The sequence below is a fragment of the Marmota marmota genome, unplaced genomic scaffold (genome assembly GCF_001458135.2).
Source record: "Marmota marmota marmota unplaced genomic scaffold, marMar, whole genome shotgun sequence".
NCBI classification, from domain to species: Eukaryota; Metazoa; Chordata; class Mammalia; order Rodentia; family Sciuridae; genus Marmota; species Marmota marmota.
In genome coordinates, this window is record NW_026000057.1 from 9,841,349 (window position 1) to 9,868,352 (window position 27,004).

Here is a 27,004-nt window from a genome sequence, read left to right on the forward strand (position 1 = left end):
CTTTTGGCTAAGATCAAGTGCTGCTGTTCCTCCCTGAGCCCCGGCTGGGAGGGAGCTAGACTCATCCATCTTTACCCTGCTGTGTACAGGGCTTGGGAAAGTCACCTCCCTCCTGGGTCTGTGTTTTCCAGCTATAATTTAGGACTTGGTCTGAGTTATTCTTAAGATCTCTTCAAAGTTTAAAATTCTGTGATACTGACAGGCAACTTGACCAAGTTTGTTAATGATTATTAATCCTTCGACATACCCACAGGGATATGAGCTATTGGTGCCTTCAAGTACTTTTATTAAAAAAGGGGGAAAATTATTGGAATATGATCTATATACAGGAAATCACTCAAGTGTACAGTCTGATGGGCTTTGCCAAACTGAACATTCTTGTACAACCAGCACCCTGACCAAGAGGTGGAACACAGAGACCCATCTTATGCCCCTTTCTAGTCTCAAGTATTTTATTAAAGCTTCATGAATAACAAATTTTGACTCTACAAATAATCTGCGTCCAATTCTCTTACTTGGGCAAATTCATAAATAGCTCACACCTGCATTGTAACAAACAATAGAAACAAAATCAGCGATTTCAGGAAACTCAGAGTGGCCCTTTATTACCCAGAGAAAGAGGTTGTCAAACACAAAAGGGACACACAAGAGCGTGAACAAAAGGGAAAAAATGGCTTCAAATGTGACAATTGTGGCAGTGGTCATCAACATTGATTCATTGAGTGTTCCTGCCTCGATGTGGAAATCAGTCCATTACTGGATGGAAAATAACAGCAATCAGACATTTCCATCACTCACACTCACACACACACACACACACACACACACACACGGGTTTATTTGAGTCAGTGAACAGAACTCTTTCCTTTACAGAAAAACAAATGTTTAGAGTTTTCCTAGGTCAAACAAACTCACCCAGATATTATACACACAATATAACTTCCTCCAAGGTTCATTTGCAATTCCCTCATCAGGTCCTTGAGGATGGATTTACTTGATTATCAACAGCCATGAAATCCCACCATCCCACCGTGCAGGTAGAGTCTGACTGAGGTGGCTCAGAACAGGGAGGGAGAGGCGCCCAGCCAGGCCCCTCCCGTGCTCTTTCCCACACCCCCTCGCCATCCCTGGTCCTGCCCTGGCTCTAGCAGCCCTGGATGTGGAGGTGCCTGTTAACCCTTTCACAGCACCAAAGCAGGGGGTCAGAAGGAGCTGGTGAGGGTGGGTGCCTACAGCTGCCCCTGGGTGGGTGTCTGAGGCCAACAGTATCTCCTCCCTCTTCTTTCTTAGACCCAGGGCAGGGAGCAGGGGTAACCCAATCCTCTGATACGAGCCCCATCATCATCACCAATCTATGCCAGTTCCCTTTCTTGTTTGGGGGAGATCTTTATTGTTGTTCTACTCCAGCCCGACCCCCCATCATCCCCTCCCCTCCCGACAGTGTGTAGCCTAAGGAATCTCATATGTTCCCAAACTTGAAACACCTGTGCTCTGGCTTTGTGGGTACTTAGATTTCTAAATCGCATTACTGGCAGTGTGCTGGGGACTTCTCTCTGCCTCTTGTTTACTGACTCACCTGGTGTGTTTGAGCTCTATTCATGCCACCGGGTCACATTCAGCTGATTGCTTCTTATGCTATAGTGTGGGCAGTGGTCACCAGGGCCACATTCTGCTTATGAACTCTCTTAAGAAAGGCTGGATTTTGTTTTGGGCAATCCTCCAGCTCCCTTCTGGATGGCTACTCTGCTGGTCTCCTCTTGCTCCGTAGCCACCCAGATGCCCTGGACCTGTCCTTCCCTGCCCCTGTGTCTCATCTCCACTGGGCCCAACTTACTCTCTATGCTTGTGTGCAACTATCTCACCTCGCCTGTTTCACAGTCTCCTTCTTAAGTTGACCCAACTAAATCTTCTGCATGGTCAATGTCAGATTCCATCTCCTGCACCAAGCCTTTCTTCTTCCGCAGCCCTCTGCTTCTAAACAGCCACAAGGCCCTTTGTCCATTGTATTCCTTTTTGGTTCTTGATGATCTCCTGTTTCAATTTGTTGCGTAACCTGAATAAATCCCAGAATCCCACGTGGTTCCTTCTCAGCTCCATGTCATGTTCAGAAAAACACAACCTAGCAATTTAATTTAATTACTGATGCCTCAATTCTTAACTCCCATCTCTCTAGAAAATGTTAAAGGAAGCTGAATTATCAGTGCACAGCAAATCAGTAAAGCACAAAGCTGTCCAACACAGCCTTTCTCAATCTCTTCCAGATCAAAGGCAAAAGTTCCCCCATTGGCTAGATAACCACCATACCAGAAATAGCCACCAACACCTCCCTCCAGGATGGGTCACATAAGGACGGGTGGACAAGGGGCAGCTTCATTTCTCCCAAACTCTTCTGCTTTGTGAATTGTCAAGCACAAAGATCCCTGAGAGTCTATTTCTATCAAACTAGTTGTTTTTTTCCTATGAATGTTATTCTCAGGTTTATTACAGTTATTTAACTTTGCAGCAGTCCTGTGGTTTGAGTAAGATTAGCCACAGTCCCAGCCCCACCAGTGGGCCTTCACTACAAAACCACCATGCATACTCCCATCCCCTTTCCCTCGGTCAAGGGACGGGCCTCAGGCACTCATTACATGGCCTCCCCTGTCCGTAGCAATTTAGTCCAACCCAGATGAACTGCAGGGCTTGGTACATAGTCGGAATGAGAGAAGCTCTTTCTTGCCTTCATTGGTATAGTATACAGATATGAAGCCTGGGGCTGCTGCAGCCTCTTGGCTGCTATGAGGAAAACTAGTCTGTAAATGAAGCCAGTCCATCTGGAGAAACATCGACACAAGAACCCAAATCCTGACAAAATGGCTCCTGAAGCCTGTGGCACCTACTTGTTCTCCTTAGCCAATAAATTCCCTGTCTGGTTTGAAATAGTTTGAGTTTGACTTGCTATTAATTTGCAACCTAATGTAACCTCAGCTACATAGACCAGCCAAATCATTAATTTCTCCAACCTCAATTTCCTATTTTGTACAATAGGATTTAAAAAAAATCACCTCACTGGGCAGGACCACACACATCTTATGTACAGTAGCATAGGTAGAGAGATAAGACTGATACATATGCACTAAAATCCAGAGAGAACAGAGAAAAATCAAAGGGTCCGTGAGCTGATGAGAACCAGACTCATGTAGAGACTCGGCCTCTAAACCAGTTGAGTGGGAAATGGGATCCAGCACGGGCTCTTGGAGATTCTTCAAAGTGCATCTCTAGGACCCTCCTCTCCCCACCTCCACTGCAGTGAGTCCTGGCTCCTGCACCTGTGTCTGATGTTGGGTCTGGAAGAGGTTGTCCCAGTCAGTCCCAGTCAGTGTGGCCAGGACCAAAAAGAAGGAAGGGCAACAGCTGTCACCCAGGGCCAGCCTGGGGCCTGCTCTGGCAAAGGATGAGGCTCCTTTACACCCCTCTTCTGCACAGGGAGGTGGGGAGAACACTCCTAAGCACATAATGTAATGGTGGCTTTTAAAGAAAACACACTTTGTAGTGAAAAATCTCAAACATATGCCAGATGGACACTAGTGTAGAGACCCCCGGGGGGTCTATCTCCACCTTCCAGTCATCAGCACTTGGACAGTCCGGTCTCACCCATGTCCCTACCCACTTACCCATGGTCCATGCTACCTCTGCAGCAAATCCAATACATGATACCATTGTATCAGAAAATATTTCAATATGTATTCCTAAGAGACAGGCTCTGTTGTTGTTGTTTTATTTTTGATTTTTTGTTTTATTTATTTATTTTGGTACCAGGGGTTGAACCCAAGGTTGCTTAACCACCGAGCCACATCCCCAACCCTTTTTATCTTTTATTTTAAGACAGAGTCTCACTGAGTTGCTTAGGGCCTTACTAAATTGCTGAGGCTAGCTTTAAACTTGTGATCCTCCTGCCTCAGGCTCCCGAGCTGCTGGGATTATAGGTGTGCCCCACGGTGCCTGGCCCACAAGACCCTTTTTTAAAGCATAACTGTGTTATCGTTGTTACACCTAAAAATTAACAATTCTAAGGACAAGTTTCATTTACTTCAATGAGTGATTATTATTGTGTCCAGACCTGGTCACTTTGTCTTGTCAAAAGCTTTATTGTTGTGCTATAATGTTTATTGCTTAATTACCTGTCTGTAGACAACAGATAAAGGACTGACATGGAATTTCATTAGGTGAGAATTAAGGATTCACCCACCCTGCCACACAAATATTATTTCAGTGAATTTACTGTTCCTGGAACAAAGTCTTTAAAGAAAATCTCATTACTACTTTAAAGACTTTATTTTGCTTTCTTATTTTGTTTTATTTTGGTGCTGGAAATGGAACCCAAAGTCTCTCACAAGCTAAGCATACACTTGACCATTGTCCTCATTAAACCCTGGAAAAAAAAAGTCTGAAGGGGCTGGGATTGTGACTCAGCAGTAGCACACTTGTCTGGCATGTGTGAGGCACTGGGTTCGATTGTCAGCACCACATATAAATAAATAAATAAAAGTCTATCAACAACTAAAAACAAAAAATTTTTTTCTTAAAAAATGTCTGAAAAACATACCTGACAAAATGCATTCTGTTGCCATGTATGCCTAATAAAAAAATAAATAAATACTTTTTTAAAAGACTGTAAAAACAAACCAAAACAACAAAATATATACCTGAGCTGGGTGCAGTGGTGCACACCTGTAGTCCCAACAGCTTGGGAGGCTGAGGCAGGGGGATCGTGAGTTCAAATCCAGCTTCAGCAATTTAGCAAGGCCCTAAGCAACTCAGCTAGACCCTGTCTTGAAGTAAAATATTAAAAGGGCTGGGGATGTGGCTGGTGTTGAGGCCCTGAGGGTTCAATCCCCACTATCCCCCCCAAAATGATTCAGTGATGACAGTGGCTATTTGATAAGCTGGCAGTCAATTAAAGAACACGCGTTTCTCCAAATATATGTATTAAAAACGTTCCCACAAGGTACCTCTCTGAATCATATATTCAAGGATTTCGTAAGAGGAAAAGACAACAGCAAGAAAGTTCTGTCTCTCGCTGTCGTCTCCTCTCCCATCTCGGTGTCCCCAGGAACAGTCTCGCAGTGTTGTGTGTCTGGCTCGGTCTGGAAAGGCTCCTTGCCAAATCGTGGCTGGAGCTAAAGCGTATTCCATTTCTCCCAGCCCTGGGCACCTGTGTTTAAAGAGACCCTCATCTCATGCTTGTATTACCACTCTCCCAGATGGGCCTTATTTCAGAGGCACAAAAATCTTTGCTTTCTTGCACCTTTTTAAAATGTAAAGTTGAAGAAATGCTCATCTTTATTTCCTATTCCCAGGAAGCCCATTTTATAAACTGGGGTTGGGGAAGGGAGTTCACATTCTTTTCTATTTAAAAAAAAAAAAAGGTATTACTTTGCCTTGAAATAATTTTCTGAAAAAAAAAATCATTTGGGACTTTTGTATAGCTATGATGTACTTCTCATTTCTTAATTTCCTTCTCGAACATGTACCTGTTTTGATCTTTGATTTCCTTTAAACTTACAGTGAGGCAAATGTATTCTCTTACCACCACCTTTAATGCATCCCAAATTATACCCCTTGGAATTACTTCGGTATTATTCATTTCAAAATGGTTTCTCAACATTTCTTGAATTTCATTTATACGGGTAAAGTCTTTAAGCAAAAGGTTATTTTGGGGCCAGTGCTCACAGAATCCTCAGCTAACGCAGCCTCCTGAGATGACTTCCTTTGGAATCAGCCCAGGAAAGAATTCGGGTTGAGAGCTACAAAACACAGAAATTTAAATATATACCTGAATGTGTTTGCACATAACAAAACCTGGAATGGAATGCCTGATTTTTTTTTCAAAGACCTATTAGATGGATATGTTTGTTTATTTTGTAATTTAATCTTTCAATTGCAGACTTAATATCCAATTAAATCACCCTTTTAAAACAACACTGGTTTTGGAAAATAATTAACATGGGAAGAAAAGAAGCTTGCTCATTATTTGGGGTCTGTATAGAGATGAAGCAACTGCAGTCGACCTCACTAAAAAGATGATTTCCAGGAGCCAAGTAGATGATTGGTGAAGTAATTATGTTATTTAGGGCCCTTCTCCAGCACTGAAAGATGAATCACATTTGCATAGGTGAAAACAAAAACTCAAATGGGAGAAAATAAAACAAAGTTGTTTCTCAGAAACAAAGAAAAATAATGCTTCAGTGGTTTCTCTTCCTGAAAACATTTCTCTGCTGCAGCCAACGCATGCAGGCTAGAAACCAAATCCTCGGTGGGACATCAAGTGTGACTCTGGGCAAGTCCCTGAGGCTCCAGGTCCACATGGGGAGTAGCCATAGCCTCATTTTAATGCTCGGCAAAGATTCACTCAGTGACAGAGGAACCAAGTTTAAGAAGACGATACAATGTGCATGTCTGATCGTAGCATCTTTCACAATAACAGGGCGCTAAAATATGGAAGCAACCCAAGTGTCTATCGGTAGATGACCGGATAAACAGAATGTGATGTGAACACACAGTGGATTCTTATTCAGCCTTTAAGGGAAGGAAATTGTGGCACATGTTACAACATGGATGACCCTTAGGGACATTGTGCTGAGTAAAATACCATTGTCATAAAAGGACCAATATACACATTTTACTCATGTGAGGTCTTAGTGTAGTCAAATTCATAGAGACAGAAAATAGAAAGGTGGTTTCCCAGGTACGAGTTTTCAGTTTTACAAAATGTAAAGAGTTTGGGAGACCCATGGGGATCATGGTCACAAAAGAACACAAATGTACTTAATGCCACCAAAGTGGATACTGTTAAGACGGTAATTCTATATTATATGTATTTTACCACAAATAATGTAAAAAAAAAAAAAAAGACAATAAAAGTTGCAGGATTTAAACAGATGGACATCCCCTCTAAGGTGTCACTGTGAGGCCCCACACATGGACAGGGCTTCCCAAAATATCTATACTCCCCACTCATTTCACTTCAAGCTGTGGTACTGACCGACATTCTCAGCATGGCTAGCATTGCTTGAGGTCCACACTGTTTCCTAGGGGACTAGCATTGCAGGGGCACAGGTTCACACATACAGCTTCAAGCTCTGTGGTCGCCATCTTGAAATTCTCAGTCCCTCTGCCACTGGTATTGGGAGTACAACCCAAAGCCTTGTGCATGCTTAGCAAGCATTGTTCCACTGAACTACACCCCCATCTCCTTTGTTATTTTGTTTTTGAACTTGTGTTTTGCATGTGAAAGTCAGTGGGAAAATGGAGCATGCATTGAGGTCCATGCTGTCTCTGCTGGCGGGCTCTCAGACCCCCATCTCCTGGTCCTACCAAGAGACTGCTGTTACCCTGTGCTCCCAGCAGGCCAGCAATTCTATACTGTATCAGGGGGTGACTTGGTCCAGATACACCTATTGCCTGCTCCTGAACAGGCAGTAGTTGCTCTTTACTCAGAGGTTGTAATACCTTTGAAGATTACCTATCCTTGTTGTGGTGGCTCTGTGGTACTTTCCTGTCCTTGGTCTGGAAAAGACATGTTGGTCCAGTGGCTGGTGGGAAGGGGCAACTGGACAAACATCAGGTCCCATGTGCCCTGAATTTTGCAGAAGGACCTGGGCCTACCTCAGGGTATGCACCTGCTGCTAAGTGTCTCTGCACCTAAGGAGTGCTTCCCTGGGCCACTCCAGGGAATCTTGTGTTGGTCTCTTCTAGCTAGAAGGAAGCACCTCCGGGGAATAGCCATGAAGTAAGAATTGTGTAATTCCAGTGATTCTGCATACAAGTTAAGTGCTCATATTTGCATTTAAAAGAGATTTTTCACACAATGCAAAGGCGAAAGGTAAATTCATGCTAATAACTTGAATTTTTAATTTTTCTTTCCTTGAATGACATTAAGTAGCAAATAAAAAAAAATACATGACAAACTGAGAAAACACAGAAGAAAAGAAAAAGCTTTATATTTTAGTACCTTCAATAACACTTTTTTCCTGCTTTTTGAACAAGGGCTCTGCTGCATTTTCATTTTGCACTGGGACACACAAGTTGCATAGCTAGTTCTGTTGGGATTTAGCTTCATTTCAAGATGTTAAGATGCCAATGTGTTATCTTAAGGCAGGGGCTGCAAAATTTTTCTGTCAAGGGTCAGAGTTAATATTTTAGACTTTGCCGCATCCTTCGGGTTTTATCACAACCACTCTACTATCCCATTGTATTTTGAAACCAGCCTTAGACAACACATGGACCCTGAGTAAAAGTGTGTTTCAATGAAATTTTATTTATAAGCAAATGCGGCCGGCTATGGACCATGCTTCACCACTCCTGACTTAAGGAAAAGGAAAGCCCACTCATGCCTTCTCTCAGCCCCAGCTTCCAAGCCAGCCAGGTGCCATCTTAGAAAGTTGGCAGAAGACCCCCACTGGAGGAGATCAAGACAAGCCCTAGCTCAAAAGTTTTGTTTTAGCAAGAATAGTCTAGAAAATTCTAGAAAAGAAGTGCATATTTTGGATCTTCCATGATTCAAACAATGAGGCGTTTGTACATGAAGAAACAGAAAGAACTGTGGTACAGAAATAGAACATCCCATGTAGAAATTCAATATCTGATAAAGGTGCCATCTCATATCAAAGAGAAAAGGTAAATTTTTAAAAATAAATGATTCGGGTCAACTAAAAAGTCATATGAAAAAAGGTAAACTGAACACTTTCTCCATCCAGTCACAATGAGATAAATTCCAAATGGATCCAAAATATTAATATAAATAAAAATGAAACATTTAAAAATTATTTCAATTAAAATGAATAAACATATTTAAAAATATGAATAAATTTCCCTATAATGTAGAACTGGGGAAAACTCAGTCTAACTATCACTCACAATTAAGGAGCAGTAAAGAAAAGATCTGATTTAGATTACTTATCAAAATAAAAGAAAACATTTTTCTATGGCAAAAAAAAAAATCATAAAAAAAGAAGAAAACAAATGATAAACTAAAAAAAACAATAAATTTAATATATAAGGTTGCCTGAGTAAAAACCTAAGAAGACCTGCAGATGGCAACAAATATATGAAAAGATGCCTCATATCATATACCATCAGTAAATTAAATTGCTAATTAAACAATAATGAGGCAGAACTATACATTTCTCAGAATGGCCAAAATCTAGAACATGCACAAGAGCAAATGCTGACGAGAATATGAAGTAACAGGAGCTCTCACTCATTGCTGATGGAAATACAAAATGGCGCAGCCACTTTGGCAATTTCTAAGAGTAAACATACTCTTAGCATACTCTTAGCAATCTCTGTACCTTTTCAATTTTTCTGTGAACATAAAATTGCTGAACAAAACCCAATTCTTTAAAAAAAAATTTCTAATTACCCTAAAAAAGACCCAGAACTGAAAATCTACCCTGAACTAATGACATTCCTAGTGTCCATGCTGTGGCCTTTAAATGGCAATCCCACAGAGAGAACCAGGGGAAGAGACTGATTTCTTGGAGAAAATACTGATTCCAGGTTTGGGTTAGGAAATGTCCAGATGAACTTGGAGCACCCACTACTTCAACCAGCAAGTGATGGCTAAGAAACTGGGAGTCAGGTCAAAGGAAGTCAGGAACCGACTTGCAGAAGCTCCGGGAGCCAAAGGAAGAACAAGATGGTCATCAATGAGAGTAACTGCAGGGGATTGAAACACATCCTTGAGTTCAGAGCAAATTTTGAATCAAACCCTTATCCTGGCTTTCCTCTATAAACCACACCTTAGGATAACCAAATGAGAAGTCAGAAATAGTCTTGCAAATAAGTGGAGAAGGATGATAGAATTAGGACATCACCCTTTGACAACAACTCATAATGCAGTAGATTTGGGAAATGATCATCAGTGACTGCTGACATCACACAAAAAAAAAAAAAAAAAAGATGATGCGTGACTCTTGCTAGAGGTACACAATATTGTCTCAACAGTACTGCCAAAAAGTTGAACCTCAATCTGATTGAGCCTCCAGTCTAGATCTAAAAACCAATTTGAGGAAAATATAGTGGCTACAGGAACATTTTAAATAACATCACAGGGATGTGGTCAGCAGAATCCAGGCTGTGGAAAACTACAGGACAGTGAGACTCTTTCTTCAACAAATAAATTGCAAGGAAAAGAGAATGAGAGGATGCAAAAGAAAGGAAGAAGAAAAGGAGAAGGAGAAAATATTGAAAATTAAAATAGAATTAACATATAAACCACCATAAACGGGTTCAGCTTGTTTAAAATATGATTCAAAAAGAGAAATTATTAAAAAGACATTAATAAGACAATCGGGGAAATCTGAACACTGACTAGATATCTGGTAATATTAATTAATTGTTATTGATTTATTTTTATTGTGATGATGGTATTTTGGTTACATTTTTAAATAATTCCTTTGTTTTAGAAATATACCCGGTAATACACATAAGTGAAATAACATGGTCTCTTGGATTTGTTCCAAAACCAGCATGAGAAAAGAAGAAACAGGGAAGTATGTGAAACTTAATTGTCCTGAGTTGATCATTCTAGAACCTGTGTGATGTATATGGGAGTTTACTGACTATTTTGTCTACTTCCATATACATTTGAATTTTGCCACAATAAAGCAGCTTTTTAAAGCATCTTTGTTCCCCTTCGTGAAGAAATGGAACTTCCGAGGAGTTCTGACTAGTTTCAGTACAGAAGAAGCAGGCAGCAAGCACTAATGAGCACCTACTATGTGCAGAGCCTATTGAGACCACTTAAAAGGGATACTTCATGGGCCAAAGCATATAAAGCAGCAGATTTGCAGGATGAACAAATCTAGAGGAATAATGTATGGCATCACTACTGTGGTTAATAATATTGCATTATATGCAGTATTTTTGTTAAATATGTAAATTTTTCTTATTCTTACCACATACACATAAAAAATGGCTAACATAATGTGAGACAAGGGATATGATCATTTGTTTCACGATGGTAAACATCTTACTATCAATATGTATCCCATAACATCATGCTGTATACTTTAAATATACACAATACAATTTTTAAGAAATAGCTCAGGTAAAAGATAATATAGAATTATTGTGATGAGAGCGGAAATATGGAGAAGTAAGGACATTTATTAGGAAAAAAATGTCAGCCACTGTGAAATCTATGCAGACGCCCACAGAGGAACATTCAGATGTGCTGTATTTAATGTCCTTGGAAGAAGCAATGAGCAAGCCAATTGTCTATAAAGACAATAGATTTCTCTATTTGGATGGAAGTTTCAGTTCTCTGAATTCTATTAGAATTAAATACCTGGAGAATTTACATCTTTTTATTCATTTATGTTTAGAAACCAAACATTCTCTGGCAATTTACAAAGGTCTGTGCTTTTGTCTATAAAATAAACAGGTAGCAAGCTTCTTTACAGAAAGATTAACAAAGAGTTCCATAGTGTCGCATCCTCATGACAGTCTTGACCTTTACCTATTTATTCCATTTCTGCTGTCTGACGGCAGCTCACTGTGAGCTTGAGGATATAGAAAGAGACCACCTTCAGGTCAAGGTGCCTCAAGGAGCAGGTGGCTGTTGAAACACTGGGATGGAAGACGGAGACCAGAAGAGCACCTGGAATTCACCAGACGCTCTGCTTCTCTTAGGCTGACCCTGCTTTCTCTGCACAAGAGCTCCCCTCCCCACTCCTTCCAGCTCCCTCTCCTTTCTCTTAACTTCTGTCCCATCTGAATGTGCTGCTCCTGGGTCCATGGGGGCCTCCTGGAGTCCAAACCTATATCATGACTTTGCAGTCATGAAAACACCAATGTGTTTTGGTTTCAGTTACAAGGTAAGTAATATAACAGGCTCAGTGGAGCGTCCCAGGTTGCTGGGCAGTCTGAGGACTGGCCCAGTCAATGCCAGCAGCTGTGACCCCGGGAGGAGCCAGGCAGAGTCACGGGGCATAAAGCAAGGCTGCCTGTTGTTCCTTAAGCAGGGTCCCCATGTGAAGAGGACTCTCTTAGAAGGGGCCATGGCAAGGCTAGTACTGTACAGATTTCTAATATATTCCACCAGCTCTTGGTCTACTGCTACTAACTAATTTTGATATGACTCTTAAAACCAATTTGGGTTTCCATTTTCCAAAGCCCAAATTCTAACATATCTCAAGTGAAAGAGGATTTATCGAGGGCTCAACAACCTACTCCACACAATCCACTAGGAAATGATCTTGGGTCCTAGGAAATGACCTTGGGTCCTAGGAACAAAACCACCACAGTCAATGCCTGCCACCTCCCAGCTTCTTAGAAGATGCAGAACACACTACCATTTTTCCCACTGGGCAAAAGGCTTGGTGGGGGCTGGGGTGAGTTTTGTTCCTGCTGATATTTACCAATGTTTCCACCTACCAATAATTATCTGAATAGCCACAGTTTGCTGAACATCTGTCATATTCTAGGCAGTGTGCCTGGAGTTCTTACATATGCTGTTGCACTTGATATTTCCAACAAGAACAGGTACCATGTCTACTTGACAGACAGTAAAATGAGACTTAAAGTGGCTGAGCGGTGTGTCTGAGGTCTCGCAGCTACCCAGTTGGCAATCCAGAACTTGAATCCTGAACAATTCCTTCACCAATGTTATCTCCTTGGCTGGATCCTGTCACTGCTGCTCTGTGGCCACTGGTCAAGTCACTTAGCTTCACTGGATCTCATCATATCTTCAGTGAAGAGGAACCATATTTTGATCATCAAAATATTTTTCTCAACTTGTTTGGACATGGTTAGGTGCCCAAGCTGCTGTCTCGGAATGACCTCGCTCATTCCAGGGACAAACGTCCCTGATTTAGCAAACTCATTCAATGGATACTACATTTTCTGATAAGGGGGTCCTGGCCGCACAGCATGCAGATGCATTTCAAAATGAACTCATTTGTGATCACATTAAGAGAAATTCCAACATAATGAATTTCTGTGGCCTTGTTTATGAAAAGGAACTTTTCGACTCTGCAATTACCCAAAGCAGCAAAGAAAGCCAGCATGTTAAATAATAATTGCAAATGTTATATAAATGAGAGTGGTTTGGTTGAATTTATTAGATATGTGTTGCTGGCATTTTAAGATATAAAGCATTTATCACAAAACGATGATTTCTTCACTTAAGCTCATTAGGAAATCACACATCAATTCACACATAATTACAGAGGAATTTCTGCTGCTCCCCACAAATCATTACCACGTTAGCTAAAGTTGAATTGGCTTTTTTCATGATTTGGAAAGGTGGGTTCAAAACAGAACCAATGGAGAGAGGGGCTACATCTCATGTGGGGGGGAGGGGTCTCATCTCCTTGAATAATCAGAGGAAAGATGCACGCAGGACTCTGAGACAAAGGTTGGGATCGGTCCCAAAGCCAACCCTGAGGTTTTCTCTCCCCTCAGCAGGATCCCACCATGGGGTCACCCTGCTCCAGGTACCATGTGAAGAGTTAAGAGCCTAGAAATTACTTGCATCAGACAAAGGATGATCACTATTTGAGAGAACATTGGAAGAAAGAGAGAGTTAAGAGACAAACAGTGAAGAATGGCTTTACTGTTTATAGTAAACAAAAATGTAAGGAGTTGTTGAATTTGGACATTTATTTATACTTACTAAGCAAGAAACAAGGCAACCAAGTATCCATCACACAACCAAGAGGAAGAATGATCTTTTGATAGTCACATAATTTCCAGGTAAAGCACCTTTCTGACTTCAAATTGTATTCACAGATAACAGAAATATATAGTTATTGCCCATTTGCAAGTATATTTCCTTGTAAGACTGAGTCTCATCCTTGTTTCTTTTTCATATAAGTAAGATACAGTTTGGGAAAGTACTAAGAGAGACAAAAGTGAAAGGAAGGAAGGAAGGTGTTATATAAGAGTAATTATTGGAGCTGGGATTGTGGCTCAGAGGTAGAGCCTAGCATGTTCGGGGCCCTGGGTTCGATCCTCAGCACCACATAAAAATAAATGAATGGAATAAAGGTATTGTGTCCAATTACAACTAAAAAAAATAAATATTTTTAAAAAAGAGTAATTACTGATTGTTAGAAGAAAAATATAGCTTTAGATAGCATGAATCATTTGGCCTATTTCCTCATTATATAAAGAGCTCTTATTAATCAATAAGGAAAAAAAGACCAATAACTCATAGAAAAATGAACAAAGATCATGAAAAGATAACACACAGAGAAATACAAATGGCTTTCCAATACAGGGAAAATACATTGTTTAAAATTAGATAATGGCAAATGAAAACAATAATGAGATACAACTTTTACTCCATCCAGTTGAGAAAGATCAAATGTTAGATAATATTTATGCTGTTAAGGCAACACTCTTGGTGGAGTATAATGTGAACTTCTTTGGATAGTGAGATGTGCTAGTGTATTATCTAATTTTAAAATACACATGCATTCTGACCCAGAAATTCCACATTTACAAATTTATTTCTTGTGTGTGTGTGTGTGTGTGTATGTGTGTTAATTTGTTCAGGAATATCCATTGTAGCATTATAATAGCAAAAAGCTGGAAAACTTCCAAAATGTTCAACAATTAAGAACTAAACAATTCCAGTAGTTAAGAGACTGTAACAGTTAAAAGAGAATGAGATGGGTTCATTTTTATATATTAAGAAAGAAAGATCTCCCAGAACTATCACAAAATCTTTAAAAAAAAAAGACGTAAAATATGCCAACATTTATACAAAAGCAAAGTAACACATATGTACAGGTACACATATATGAAACATATTCATAGGCAGAATATGAAAATGGAGATAATGTCTTTACTATTGAAAATTGGTCACAGTTTGTCATCATTGCTCATGCCAAACCAGCATTAGAAATTATAGAATCTACTCAATATGATTCTGAAGGCTTGTCCTTTTTCTCTATTGGAAAAGCAATCTTTAAAATTTTAATCGGATATGTGTGCATCGTATGCTTAAAAATAGAATATTTCTGGAAGAATGACACAGAAAGCATGGTCGCCTCTGGGGAAGGGGAGGCTTGGGGGCTTGGAATGGGTAATTTTTTTACTGTAAATTCATTTATAGTATTGCTTTTTATTAAAAAAAAACACATAAGTTCCTATATTACATTTTTAAATTAAAAAACAGAATTATAGGGGGGGGGAATTCCTTGGATATAAACAGAAATGGAATCTGTGAGAATTAAACCAAGGAAAATTTCAAGTTGTGTTCTTGGGAATCTTGGGAGAGGGTCCTCAACTTGAGAAAAAAAAAAGACCAATGACAAATGGAGGTGGCAGCCACAAGCTGGACACCCCCAGTCAACACGCATCAGGAGTTTCCATTTCTCTTCTCCTAAAAGGGGCAAGTGTGGAAGGGAGGATTGCTCTCAGCACATGGCATGGGCTGGACCTTACATATCTTGCAAAGCCCATGTGTTAAAGCTTGGTCCTCTGCAGGGTGCAGTGGGAGGTATGGAGCCTTTAAAAGGTGGGGTCTAGTGGGAATGGTCAGGCGCATGCTCTTGAGGGCAATAGCAGGACCCTGACCCCTTTCTTTCCCTCTTTCACATCCTGGCCATAAGGTGAACCGTTTTGCTTGTCTGTGCGTTTCTACCATGACATGCCAAACAGGCTCAAAGCAATGGAACCTACCAACCATCGACTGAAACCTCTACAACTGTGTCCAAAATGAACCTTTTCTCTTTATAAATTGATTACCTCGGGTATTTGTGATATAGTTACAGAAGATTAGTCCTGCCCCTGTGCCCCTTACCTTTAAGGGAGAAGGAAGCTTCACACCAGTGCTTCCTAGTGGCTTTTCCTCAGTACATCTTCTCAGAAGAGATGTGGGAGACAGATGACAGACACTGGTACTAAAATTCCCCCTCAGAAAGCAGAACATCCTTTAGAGGGAAACTGCTTTCTGAAAGTGAGGAAATTCCTCCAGGGAATGAATGCAAGGCGAACATCTTCAAAGACAATTGCTTCTTTGGAGCCTCAAGACCTTTTCATAAAGGTGGATCCTCAAACTGGAATTTCTCTCCTACTTGCCTTGGACCTTGGAAGACCTTTGTGCCTTGGTGGCCACCTCTCCACCAGCAGAGCAGGGCCCGTGGTTTAGAGGGCAGGGTTTTCTGCCCCCAGTCCCAGTGGGAAGAAGTCACAGCTAAAACATTCTGTACCCCCAAACCCTTCGGTGCTGTGGGAGTCCACTCTGAATCCAAACGCCCACTTCCTGGTTTCACCTGCTTCTTTGGTACCAGAACTTGAGTCTCTCTCCAGCCTCCTAGATGTACTCAAGTTTTTGAATGATTTCACCCCAATTCCAGGGGGACCAAATGCCAACTAGCATTAGCCCTTTCAGAGCTGCAGGAGGCTAGTTAAATAAACAGAACCAAAGCTTTTTTAAAAAGCTCTCTGGGCTGAGACCAGGCTGTCCGAAGCCTTTTTTTCTTGTGAATGAGCTTTGCCCAATGAGCCCGGCATGCTGCTAGCTGAGGATCTAAACTGTCAGATCCAAAATTTGCCAGCCTAATAGCCAATAAACACAGAAAGAAGAGAAAGGAAAGGGGCCGGTTGCAGTGCAGGCCTGTAATCCCAGCAGCTTGGGAGGCTGAGACAGGAGAATGGCGAGTTCAAAGCCAGCCTCAGCAAAAGAGAGGTGCTATGCCACTCGGTGAGACCCTGTCTCTAAATAAAAAATACCAAAAATAGGGCTGGGGATGTGGCTCAGCGGTTGAGCGCCCCTGAGTTCAATCCCCAGTACCCCCCCTAAAAAGAGAAAGGGAAAAGAACAATCCCTATGCCCTCTTGAAGGATAAGCTGAAGAATGATCCTCTGGTTTTTCTCCTTTTTTAAATACTCAAATGGCCTGACAAGTGAGAGAGGAAAGAGGTTCTCTTGTTAAGGAGGTAAAGGGGAAGGGAGAATCTCACCTCTCTCTTTGGGTGTTGAAGGAGAAAGGCAACGAAGAGAAAAGTGAAATGGTTTTCTCCTTTTGGGGAAAGAATAGTTTTAACCTTCAAGTAACTGCAGAGGTTGTTGGAGCTTATACAAGGAAACTCTTCAGAAAGACAGACACATGAATCATGGGTCGTTTTATCTCCACTTTAAAGCACTCGAACATTCACAATCCCTAAAGAAAAGCGGTGGTTCAGATGATCCAACCGAATGGATTTATTAATATCCCCAGGGCCAGCCCAGGAGGCTCCTTCATTTCTGTTGGGGACACCAGCAGTGTTTTTTCCTGAGGTTGAGTCACAGTTTCCCGGTCATGGGGTTGAGGTCACTGGAGAGGGGAAGTCTGAGCCACTCTGGGTGTGCTTTTCATTTTTAATATACTAGTGAGAAGGCCGCAGGACCTGGTGACAGGAAGTCATGTGGCTGCGCAGGGCTACTCCATGCAAGGGGAGTTTGACGAATCTCTAAAGAATGTTCTGTTAACAATGCGAAGGCTCCAGATGGCAAGCTGGGAAGGAGCAATCCAACTAAGTGCATTGAGAAAGGCCGTGTGCAGGTGGCCCCGAGCGGTCCCAGCCCTTCCGGGTCAGTGAGGAAATACAAATGGATGGACAGGAGCCGGCGTGCCTTGCCCGGTGATATATGAAGCATTACAGGGCAGAAGTCTTATGATAGGAATTTATTTTCTCGGAGAAAGGGCTGATGCATTTCCTTTTCCAGCAACATACATCAGGGCCTGACATTTATTTGACATTCTCTCATCAGCTATTCATGAGCACATAGTCTGAGTTGAGCATTGTACTTGGAATAGCAGGGAGCACACGATGGATGAGCCCCCTTCTTTCGGGAAGCTTGCAGGCTCCTGAAGGCATCATAGGAAAGAGGCAGCTGCACAGGTGTCCTGAGAACCACCAAGAGGCTGAGCCAGGATGCCCACGGCACTTAGGAGGTCCAAAGGGTCCCCTGGAAGAAGAGGCAATGGGTTATAGCCAAGCAAACGGAAATGGCCCAGCTGGGGAAAGCAGGGGCCACAAGCACCCCCAGAGCAGAGGTTCCCAAAGTCTCCTGCCTTTTCTTTCTCTTTCCCCTCTCTCCTCTCGCTCCTTCCAAACCTGGGCCTCGGTGCCCTTCAGAACCTATGCGACCCCGCCCTCCTCTGCCATCTCACCCTGTCCACTCCTGCCCAGAAGTTCCAGCTGCAGATCGCCCAGGGCCAGTCAGTGCTCCATCCCCAGACCTGACTGCCCAGCTCCATCCTGGTTGCAGATCTGGCTCTCTGATCTCCAGTCTCAACCATATCTGAAAGTTTTCCCTCTCTCTCCTCCTGTTCTCTCCTCTCCTACTTTTAGGTCTCCCTCTCCTTCTTGGTGAAAAAGATGAAGAAGATAGAGACAAATCGATACAGCAAATCGATTCCAGGAGCAAAACAAAACAGAAAGATCCTTAGGACCATCCCCTGTAGAGGAACCGGAATTCAATTCCATCTTCCTTTGCCTCATCTCAACCGCCAGTGGGTGAGACCAAGGAGCTGACGGGAAAGGAGAAAATTCTGAGAACTAATTTTTCTACCCTGGTCTAAATGTCCTTTTTGAATAACTTTTCATTAAATTGTCCAAATAGTTTTGTTTTCCATTATGGATCCGTGGACATGTGTGATATTTTTTAAGAGAACCATAGTGGACTTTAATAATGGTATCACACCTTTAGATCTTTTTATTCATTGTACCTAACCTACTTAATACATTATTTTTGAATGAACGAATGGCTTAAATTGTTCCTCGGACTAAGTTTGAACTTGTTCAAAGGCAAGACTCAAAACCAGAAGCTCTCTCATCCAGGCAAGGTTAATTTAGTTTGTAGACATCACAAATGGTTCCCATTACTCAGGAAATAAAAGAAGGGTGAATCTCAGCATTTCCAACTTGCAGCTAATCAGATCAATACCTAGCTGCTCACTGTGAACAGAACACATCCAAATCATATCAACAAAGTAAACTCTGCCCAAAGGTATTTCATCTGTTAAAACTTTCCAGGATCTTGTTTATATGTCGGAAACAGATTCGGGGGAGAGAACGAAAGAGATACTTTCTAGAGCAAATGTCTGAGCTAATAACTTAGAATCAGCTTGATGTTCGCTCTTGGGATTTCGCCCCTCCCTTTGCCTCCTGCCTAACATGCCTATCACTTTGCACAGACTTGTAAACCCACCCTCCCGCTCCTCCCCACAGCCCAATTCACTATCATGTATATTTAATGGAATTTGGATCTGGGACTCCATCCAAAATCATAACCAGAAGGACCAGAAAAATCTCTCTAGGACATTCACACTTATGGTCCAGGCCCATGACAAGTGCCCCAAGACTCCCAAGATTTCGTGTTTGAGATGTCAGGGTTCTTTTGATCGGCGGGGGGATAAAGGGAGGCTTTTGTGTGGTTGCTTGTTGTTCTGTCTTTCCTGCTTTCTGCAGAAGCTGAGAGACAATGCAGTCGGCTTGTACGTTGGGACACTCTTCAGAATCCCCAGAGTCATGCTCTCTCCTCAGAAACCCAGCAATCAGTAGACAACAACAAAGCAGGCTTGAGAGATGGGTGGGTGGCATCAGTGTCCGAGTGACATCAGTTTATAGCAAAATGGCAAACTTTACATGCAATGGATGATGTGATGGAAAACACAAACACTTGGTATCACTTGGTATCTCCAGATACCAAGACTCTGCTGTAAAATAATCTTGTAGATTTGAGAGTCCCATGGTTGAAATCTACCTCATGCCATCCAGAAAAGTCTGAAAGGAACTTCACTGCATGAGCAGTGACAGAGAAAGACCAAACCAGGAGGGGGAGATGGAGCAGATACATCCCTCCATTTCTCTGGAAGATGGAACCATCTTTGGAGGATGGTAGGTTATTCTCTTCTGGGGAGAATTAAAGACACCTAGGGAAGGAACGAGGGCCCCAGAAGTGGCCCCTACAGGAAGTGCCCCTCATTCTTGCTGGAGGCAGAGCTGGTCTGCTCACATCCGCCTGAAGCTTTGCCAAGATCCCTGTGATTTCCCAGAAGGTGCCCCGCTGAGTAGTAGAAGGTACTTCCTGGCTGTTGGGGACTGCTGGGTCCAGAATATGGCAGGCGTAACTGCCATTTCCCCTTCTGTTTTCCCAGGAATCCTCGCTGGTGATGTACTGAGCTCCTGTGATCCTGTAAATCAGATGATGGTTAGGGCGTGTGGAAGGAAAGGAGAAGTGTGGCTGTGAGCTGGTCCTCTGCGTTCTCTCTCCACATCTTTCCTCCAACACCTGCTGCAGTCCCCCTCATGTGACTAGTGGGTGTGTCACAGGACACTCAGCCTTTCTCTAGGGGGTTCTGCATCTCATGCAGGCTAGGGCTCAGGCAAGGTAGTACGGCCACCAGGTCCTAAGTGAGCCTGGTGCTCCTGAGGTCTCCAGCCAAGGTGACCAGTGAGGTCAGACCAACCTCCAGCAGGGTTCGAGGGCCGGGAAACACAAAGCCCTCCTCCTCTGAACATCAGAGCCAGGGAGGCAGTCACAGGGGTGTCCTCTGTGCTCCTGCCTCTACAGAGTAGCCCTTTGCCCCAGCACAACCCACGGTAGCAGTGCTTCTCCCACCCATGAATGAAGAAGAATGAGCGGATGGGCCTCTGTCACCATACAAAAGCAGGTTTCCCACTGACAGTGGCCCCTCCCATGTGCCCAGGGTGCTCCGGAGCTAGCAGTGTGGAGAAGCGCCCACTCTGGCGCCCCTGAGCCTGCTCCCAGAGTGTTCCTAAGCCAGGGCTTTCTTCTGTCCTCTGCAGTGTCTGGGCTCTCAGTGCGCACAGCCCAGAGAGTGTGATGGAGCATGAGGGCCAGAGCTTGCAGGGGAAGGAGAATGGCAAAACAGAAGCAGTAGGAAAGCAAAAGAGGAAAAAAGAAAACACTTAAAGTTAACGATGGAACTACATATAAACATTCATATAAATTTACATCTAAAAATAAACAGAACATGGGAAAGCTAAACAACACGGGGTCTGTTTGGCAGAACCGTTCATTTATTCAACAATATTTATTGAGCCTTATCATGTGGCTAGGCCTGTTCTGATTATCCCCCACGCCGCACTGCAGAAGCCGGGGCTCTGTGGCACGACCCTCATCATCGTGGGCAACTCGCGGCTGCTTGGTGATTGTGGCTTCCGTAGCAACCGTCTGTCTCCATCCTCCAGAGGAGGAACCCCAGTCGGAATCCCTACATGGATGTCCAAGGTCTCCTACAAACAGAGATGGCCTCCCACAAAGGCTATGATAGTCTGAACTAGAAGGCAGAGTGATCTGCACCAGGCAGGAGGCCCGGGAAGAGTTCTGGAAGCTTCCTTAGTCCTTCTACTGGCTGCAGGTAACCGGCTCAGTTCTGTCTCCCCCACGTTGTTCCTGACATCCTCCTGGACCCAGCATGGCCAGAGACAAAGTGTCCCCCAAGCTAGAGCCTGTACAAAGAGGGTAACTTACAACACTACTGCGAGGAGGGTGCTGGTACGGAAGCTCGTACATAAATGCAAATGAGAGGATTTCATAATTTAATATTAGCCTGATATATTGAGGTGTTTTTATAGGGTGGTGTGTGCCGCTAACCATAAGGAATATTAACTGGTTTTATAGATATTTGAAGAATAGGTGTAAAACAACCATTAACTTTCATCTTCTTTTATCAACAAAAATAAAACAAGGTCTGAAACGTGCACGGTATTTCGTATCCAGTTTTCCTTCCCGTACCTGTCTCTCCCAACTCTCCACCAGCCCCCTCAGCTTCCCAGGATGTACAGACAGATCTCAGAGGGCCTCACTGAGGGTGGCATGCGTCACAAAGAGACACTTAGCAAAGATCAAGGACAGGGAGGGGAGGAGGATGGTTGCAGAGACGGTGATGGTAGTGGAGAGGGGTGATGGAGGAGACCGTGGTGGTGGTGCTGATGACAATGGCACTGGCACTTGGGATGCTGGGGACTGTGGAAGAGAAGGATGGAAGTTAGCAAGGTCAATCGGTTACAATTGGATGTTTTAATATTTTAAAACAGGGGTGTAGCTCAGTAGTAGAGCATGTGCTTAGCACACTGAAGGCCCTGGGTTCAATCCTCAGCACTGATAATTAATAATAAATAAATAAATGTCCTACAGTTTTAAACATTCAACAAACGTTTAAATTCTACCAGCTGGCTAAGCCCTCCCATGTTTTTCTGTTACACCTGGAGAATAACCAATCCCACAAAAAGTCAAAGGCATAGAAGTGAACTATTTTATCTCCCCAGATGGCCGTCATTCAAAATTTAAATGAAGACTCACTCAGCTCCAGGTGAAGGAGATTGGCCCCTCCTTCTTCAAGGCATTCCCCCCCCCCCCACCCCGGTCTTGATAAGCCTGCTACATCCTTGGGAAAGAGACTCTTCTAATGACCTTATGCTTCTCTTTCTTCTGGCTCCAGGGATGCTAAATGACTAAGGCCCAAAGCAAACCAACGAAATGCAAAAGGGAAAGGGATAAACAAAGTAGAGGAAGAGCCTAAGAATTATGCTTTTGTTTCTTTACATCTTTGAGTTTCCAGAACATTCTTTCATTCTGTCAGTTCACTCTCTCCTCTTTTACTCCCAGAACTCTGCTCGGACTCAGGGTTCTTCCCTCAAGAACCTTAGACTCTAGAGACAGTATAAAGAGAATATTCCACTTTGAAAGAGCATATGCAAGGAATACGGAAAATGATAGATGAAGCAGTTTTTGAAATAAGACTTGCTGAATTCCCTGGGGCAGATCTTCTTACAAAGACCTCAGAATTCTAGAACAATGAAGAAACGGAAAAGATATTTCTCAAAGTTGGCCCATGGACTGATAAGATGAGCACCAAGCACTTGCTAAATATTCATGTTCTAGACCCCACCATGGGCCCACAACTCGGGGCTGGGATCAGTGAACCTGTTTTATTAACATGCCCCCCTCCCCCAGTGATTCTGATGCACACAGTCACTAAGCAAATGTAGGGATTGAAAAATTGTTGTGAAATGGAATTTTTATAATGGAGGTTTGAAAATTAAAATGCCTAAGAGCAGCTAAAAGAAGATTGCTTGGGAACAGCAGAATGTTTGAGAAATTCTTGGGACTGGGAGGGAAGGGACCTGTTCCACTTCTGACAAGCTAAATAGCTCAGCCAGTGTCCTTGCTTCCTCCAAGGGGGAGGCTTCAGCTCTAAACTGAAGGGTGGTCTATTCATCCCCTCTCCCCGCAGCCTCTGGCAACTACCTTTCTTTTAAAATGTTTTTAGTTGTAGATAGACATAATATCTTTATTTATTTTTCTGTGGTACTGAGCATCAAACCCAGTGCCTCATGCATGAGAGGCATATGCTCTACCACTGAGCTACAACCCCAGCCCAACTACCCATCTTTTTATTGTCTCTGTAGTTCTGCCTTTCCTGGAATGTATGGAGTGGGAATCTCATAATATGTAGCCTCTTAAGATTGACCTCTTTCACTTATTAGTATGCATTCAAGTTTTCTCCTTGTGTTTTTTTTTTTTTTTTTTTTTTTGGGTGGCTTGATATCTGCCTCTTTTTAATGATTAATGATATTCCATCTATGGATGCACCATGGTTTACCTGTCCATTCAGCCACTCAAATACATCTTGATTGCTTCCAAGATTTGGCAATTATACGTAAAGCTGCTATAAATATTTGTGTGCAGATTTTCATGTGAACATAAGTGTTCAAGCTCTTTGGGTAAATACCATAATTGTTGGGTGGTATCATAAAAGTAGGTTTTGTTTTATAAGAAACCCAAACCGTCTCCCAGTGGTGGCACCATTTTGAATTCCTACCAGTCATGAATGAGCATTTCTGTTGTTCTACATCTTAGCTTTTGCTGTTGTCCATATTCTATATTTTAATCATTCTAATAGGTTATCAAAATATCTCTTTTATTTAATTTTCAATTTCCTGAAGAAATATGATATGGAGCATCTTTTCATGTATTTATTTGCCATGTGTATATCTTCTTTTATGAAGTATTCATTAAGGCTTTTGGACCACTGCTTAATGGGGTTGTTTGTTATTATTGAATTTTATGAGTTCTTTTTGTATTTTGGACAACCGTCTTAATCAGATCTGTCTTCTGTGAAGATTTTCTCCCAGTCTGTGGCTTGTCTTCTCATTCTTTTGACATTATCTTTCCCAGAACTTAAATTTTTAATTTAATTTAATTTATTTATTTATTTATTTTTAAATTTTTTTTTAATATTTATTTTTCAGTTTTCGGCGGACACAACATCTTTGTTTGTATGTGGTGCTGAGGATCGAACCCGGGCTGCACGCATGCCAGGCGAGCATGCTACCGCTTGAGCCACATCCCCAGCCCTAAATTTTTAATTTTAATGAAGTCCAATTTACCCACTCCCTCTTTTGTGGGCAATGCTTTTGGTGTTGTACCTAAAATTTCAACACATGTTGAAGGCCATCTAAGTTTTCATCTATGTTATCTTCTGTGAGTTTTATAGTTTTTATCTTTACCTTTAGACCTATGATACATTTGGTGTTATTTTTTTGGAGGGTGCAAGATCTGTGTTTGAGGTCATGCATCTGCAATTGGGTGACCAATTGTTTCAGAACCATTTGTGGAAAAGTCTCCACCATTGTGTTGACTTTGCTCTTTTAGCAAAGATCAGTTGACTATCTTATGTGGATTTACTGCTGGGCTCCTAATTGTGTTTCACTGATGTATTTGCCTATTCTTTACCCAATGTCATGCTGTCTTTATTATTGTAGATTTACGGTAAGTCTTGACATCAAATAATATCATTCCTCCAACTTCTCTTTCAAAATCGTGTTGGCTATTCTGGTCTTTTGACTCTCCACATAAAATTTAGAATCAGTTTGTCAGTACCTACAAAATAACTCACTGGGATTTTGATTTGGATTGTATTGAGCCTATAGATAAATTTAGAAAGAAGTGACACATTGACAATGTTGAGTTTTCTTATCCATGAATCTTTTTCTATTTAGTTCTTCCTTGATTTCCTTCATCAGAGTTTTTGTTTTTCTCATACAGATTTTGTGCATGTTTTATGAGATTTACACATAAGTAATTTATTTTGAGAAGTGCTGATAGCTGACATAACTAATATTGTGTTTATAATTTCAAATTCCACTTGTTCTTTGCTGGTGTATAGAAAGTTGACTTCTGCATAAAATCTTTACATCCTCAACCTTGATATAATCACTCCTTAGTTCCAGGATGTTTTTGTCAATTCTATTCAATTTTCTACATCAGGTCATCTGCAAAGAAAGACAGTTTTATTTCCTCCTTTCCAAACTGTTTACCTTTTATTTCCTTTTTTTTCTGTCAGATTATATTAGCTAGACCCTTTCAGTACAATGTTGAAAAGAAATGGTGAGAGGGGACAGCCTTGCCTTGAACCTGGTCTTAGTGGAAAAGCTTCTGAATTTACTGAGCACTTTTATGATGAATGGGTAATAGATTTTTCTCAAATGCTTTTTTCACAATTATTGATTTATAGGATCATGTGATTTATTTTTAGCTTGTTGAGGGGCATTATATTAATTAATTTATGAATGTTGAAATAGCTTTGCATTCCTGAGACAAATCTCATTTGGTTGTGGTATGCAAATATTTTTACACATGGTTGGATTTGATTTGCTAAATTGAGTTGAGGATTTTCACCTCTATGATCATGAACAATAATAGTCTGTAGTTTTCTTTTCATATAATGTCTTTTTCACCAATGGGTAATTACTGGCCTCATAGAATGAGCTAGAAAGTGTACTCTCTGCTTCTATGCTCTGAGATTGTAGAGAATTGGTACAAAGTCCTCTTTAAATGTCTGGTAGAATTAACTGGTGAACCCATTTGGGCCTGGCGATTTCCATTTAGGGAAGGTTAGTAGTTGCTTATACAATTTCTTTAATAAAATCCTATTCAGATTATCTATTTCTTCTTGTGTGCATTTTGCCAGTTTTTGTTTTTCAAGTAATTGCTTCCTTTTGTCTAGACTATAAATTTGTGTGCATAGAGTTGTCTATGCTATTTCTTTGTTATCATTTTTATATCCATAAAGTCTGTAGTGATGTCACCTCTTTAACTTCTGATATTGGTAATTTTTCTTAGCCTGGCTAGAAGCTTGTTGATTTCATTATTCATCTTTTTAAAAAAACCAACTTTTGGTTTCATTGATTTTTCTCTATTGATTTCTTATTTTCAATTTCATTGATTTATGCTCTAATTCCTTTCTTCTCTTTGCTTTTCATTTAACTTGTTCTTATTTTTCTAGTTTCCCAAGCTTAGATCACATGTTGTATTTCTGTTGCACACATTCAGCGCTAAAAATGACCCTCTGAACACTGCTGTAGCTGCATCCCACAAATTGAGATAAATCTTGTTTTCATTTTCACTTCAATCAACATATTTTAAAATTTATTGATATTTTTCCTTTGACCTATGTGTTATTAAAAAGTGTGTTGTTTGATCTTCATACATTTAGAGATTTTTTCCAGTTACTTTTATGATAGTGACTTCTAATTTAATTTCATTGTGGTCTCAGAGAAAAACTGTATGACTTAGATATTCTTTAAGTTTGTTGATGCATATTTTCTGACCCTGAATATGGTCTAGTTTGGGAAATGTTCCATGTGAGCTTAAAAAGAGGGTGTAATTGGATGATGTAGTTGACATACCCATTACATACAGTTGATTGATGGTTCTGGAACCAATTCCTCATGGATACTGAGGGACAACTGTAGCTGGATTAACATGTATCGTATTTGCTACCATTTTCTAATGGTTACCCTTATTCTTTGTGTCTATGTTTGTCCTCCACTTCTTTCTGCTTATTGTCATTTGAATCAAGCATTTTATATGATTCTATTTTCTCTCCTTTCTTAACATATAAGTTATAACATCTTTTTTGCTTATTTTAGTAGTCGCCCTAGAATATACAATATGTGTTTCAAACTATCAAATTCCAAATATATTATTC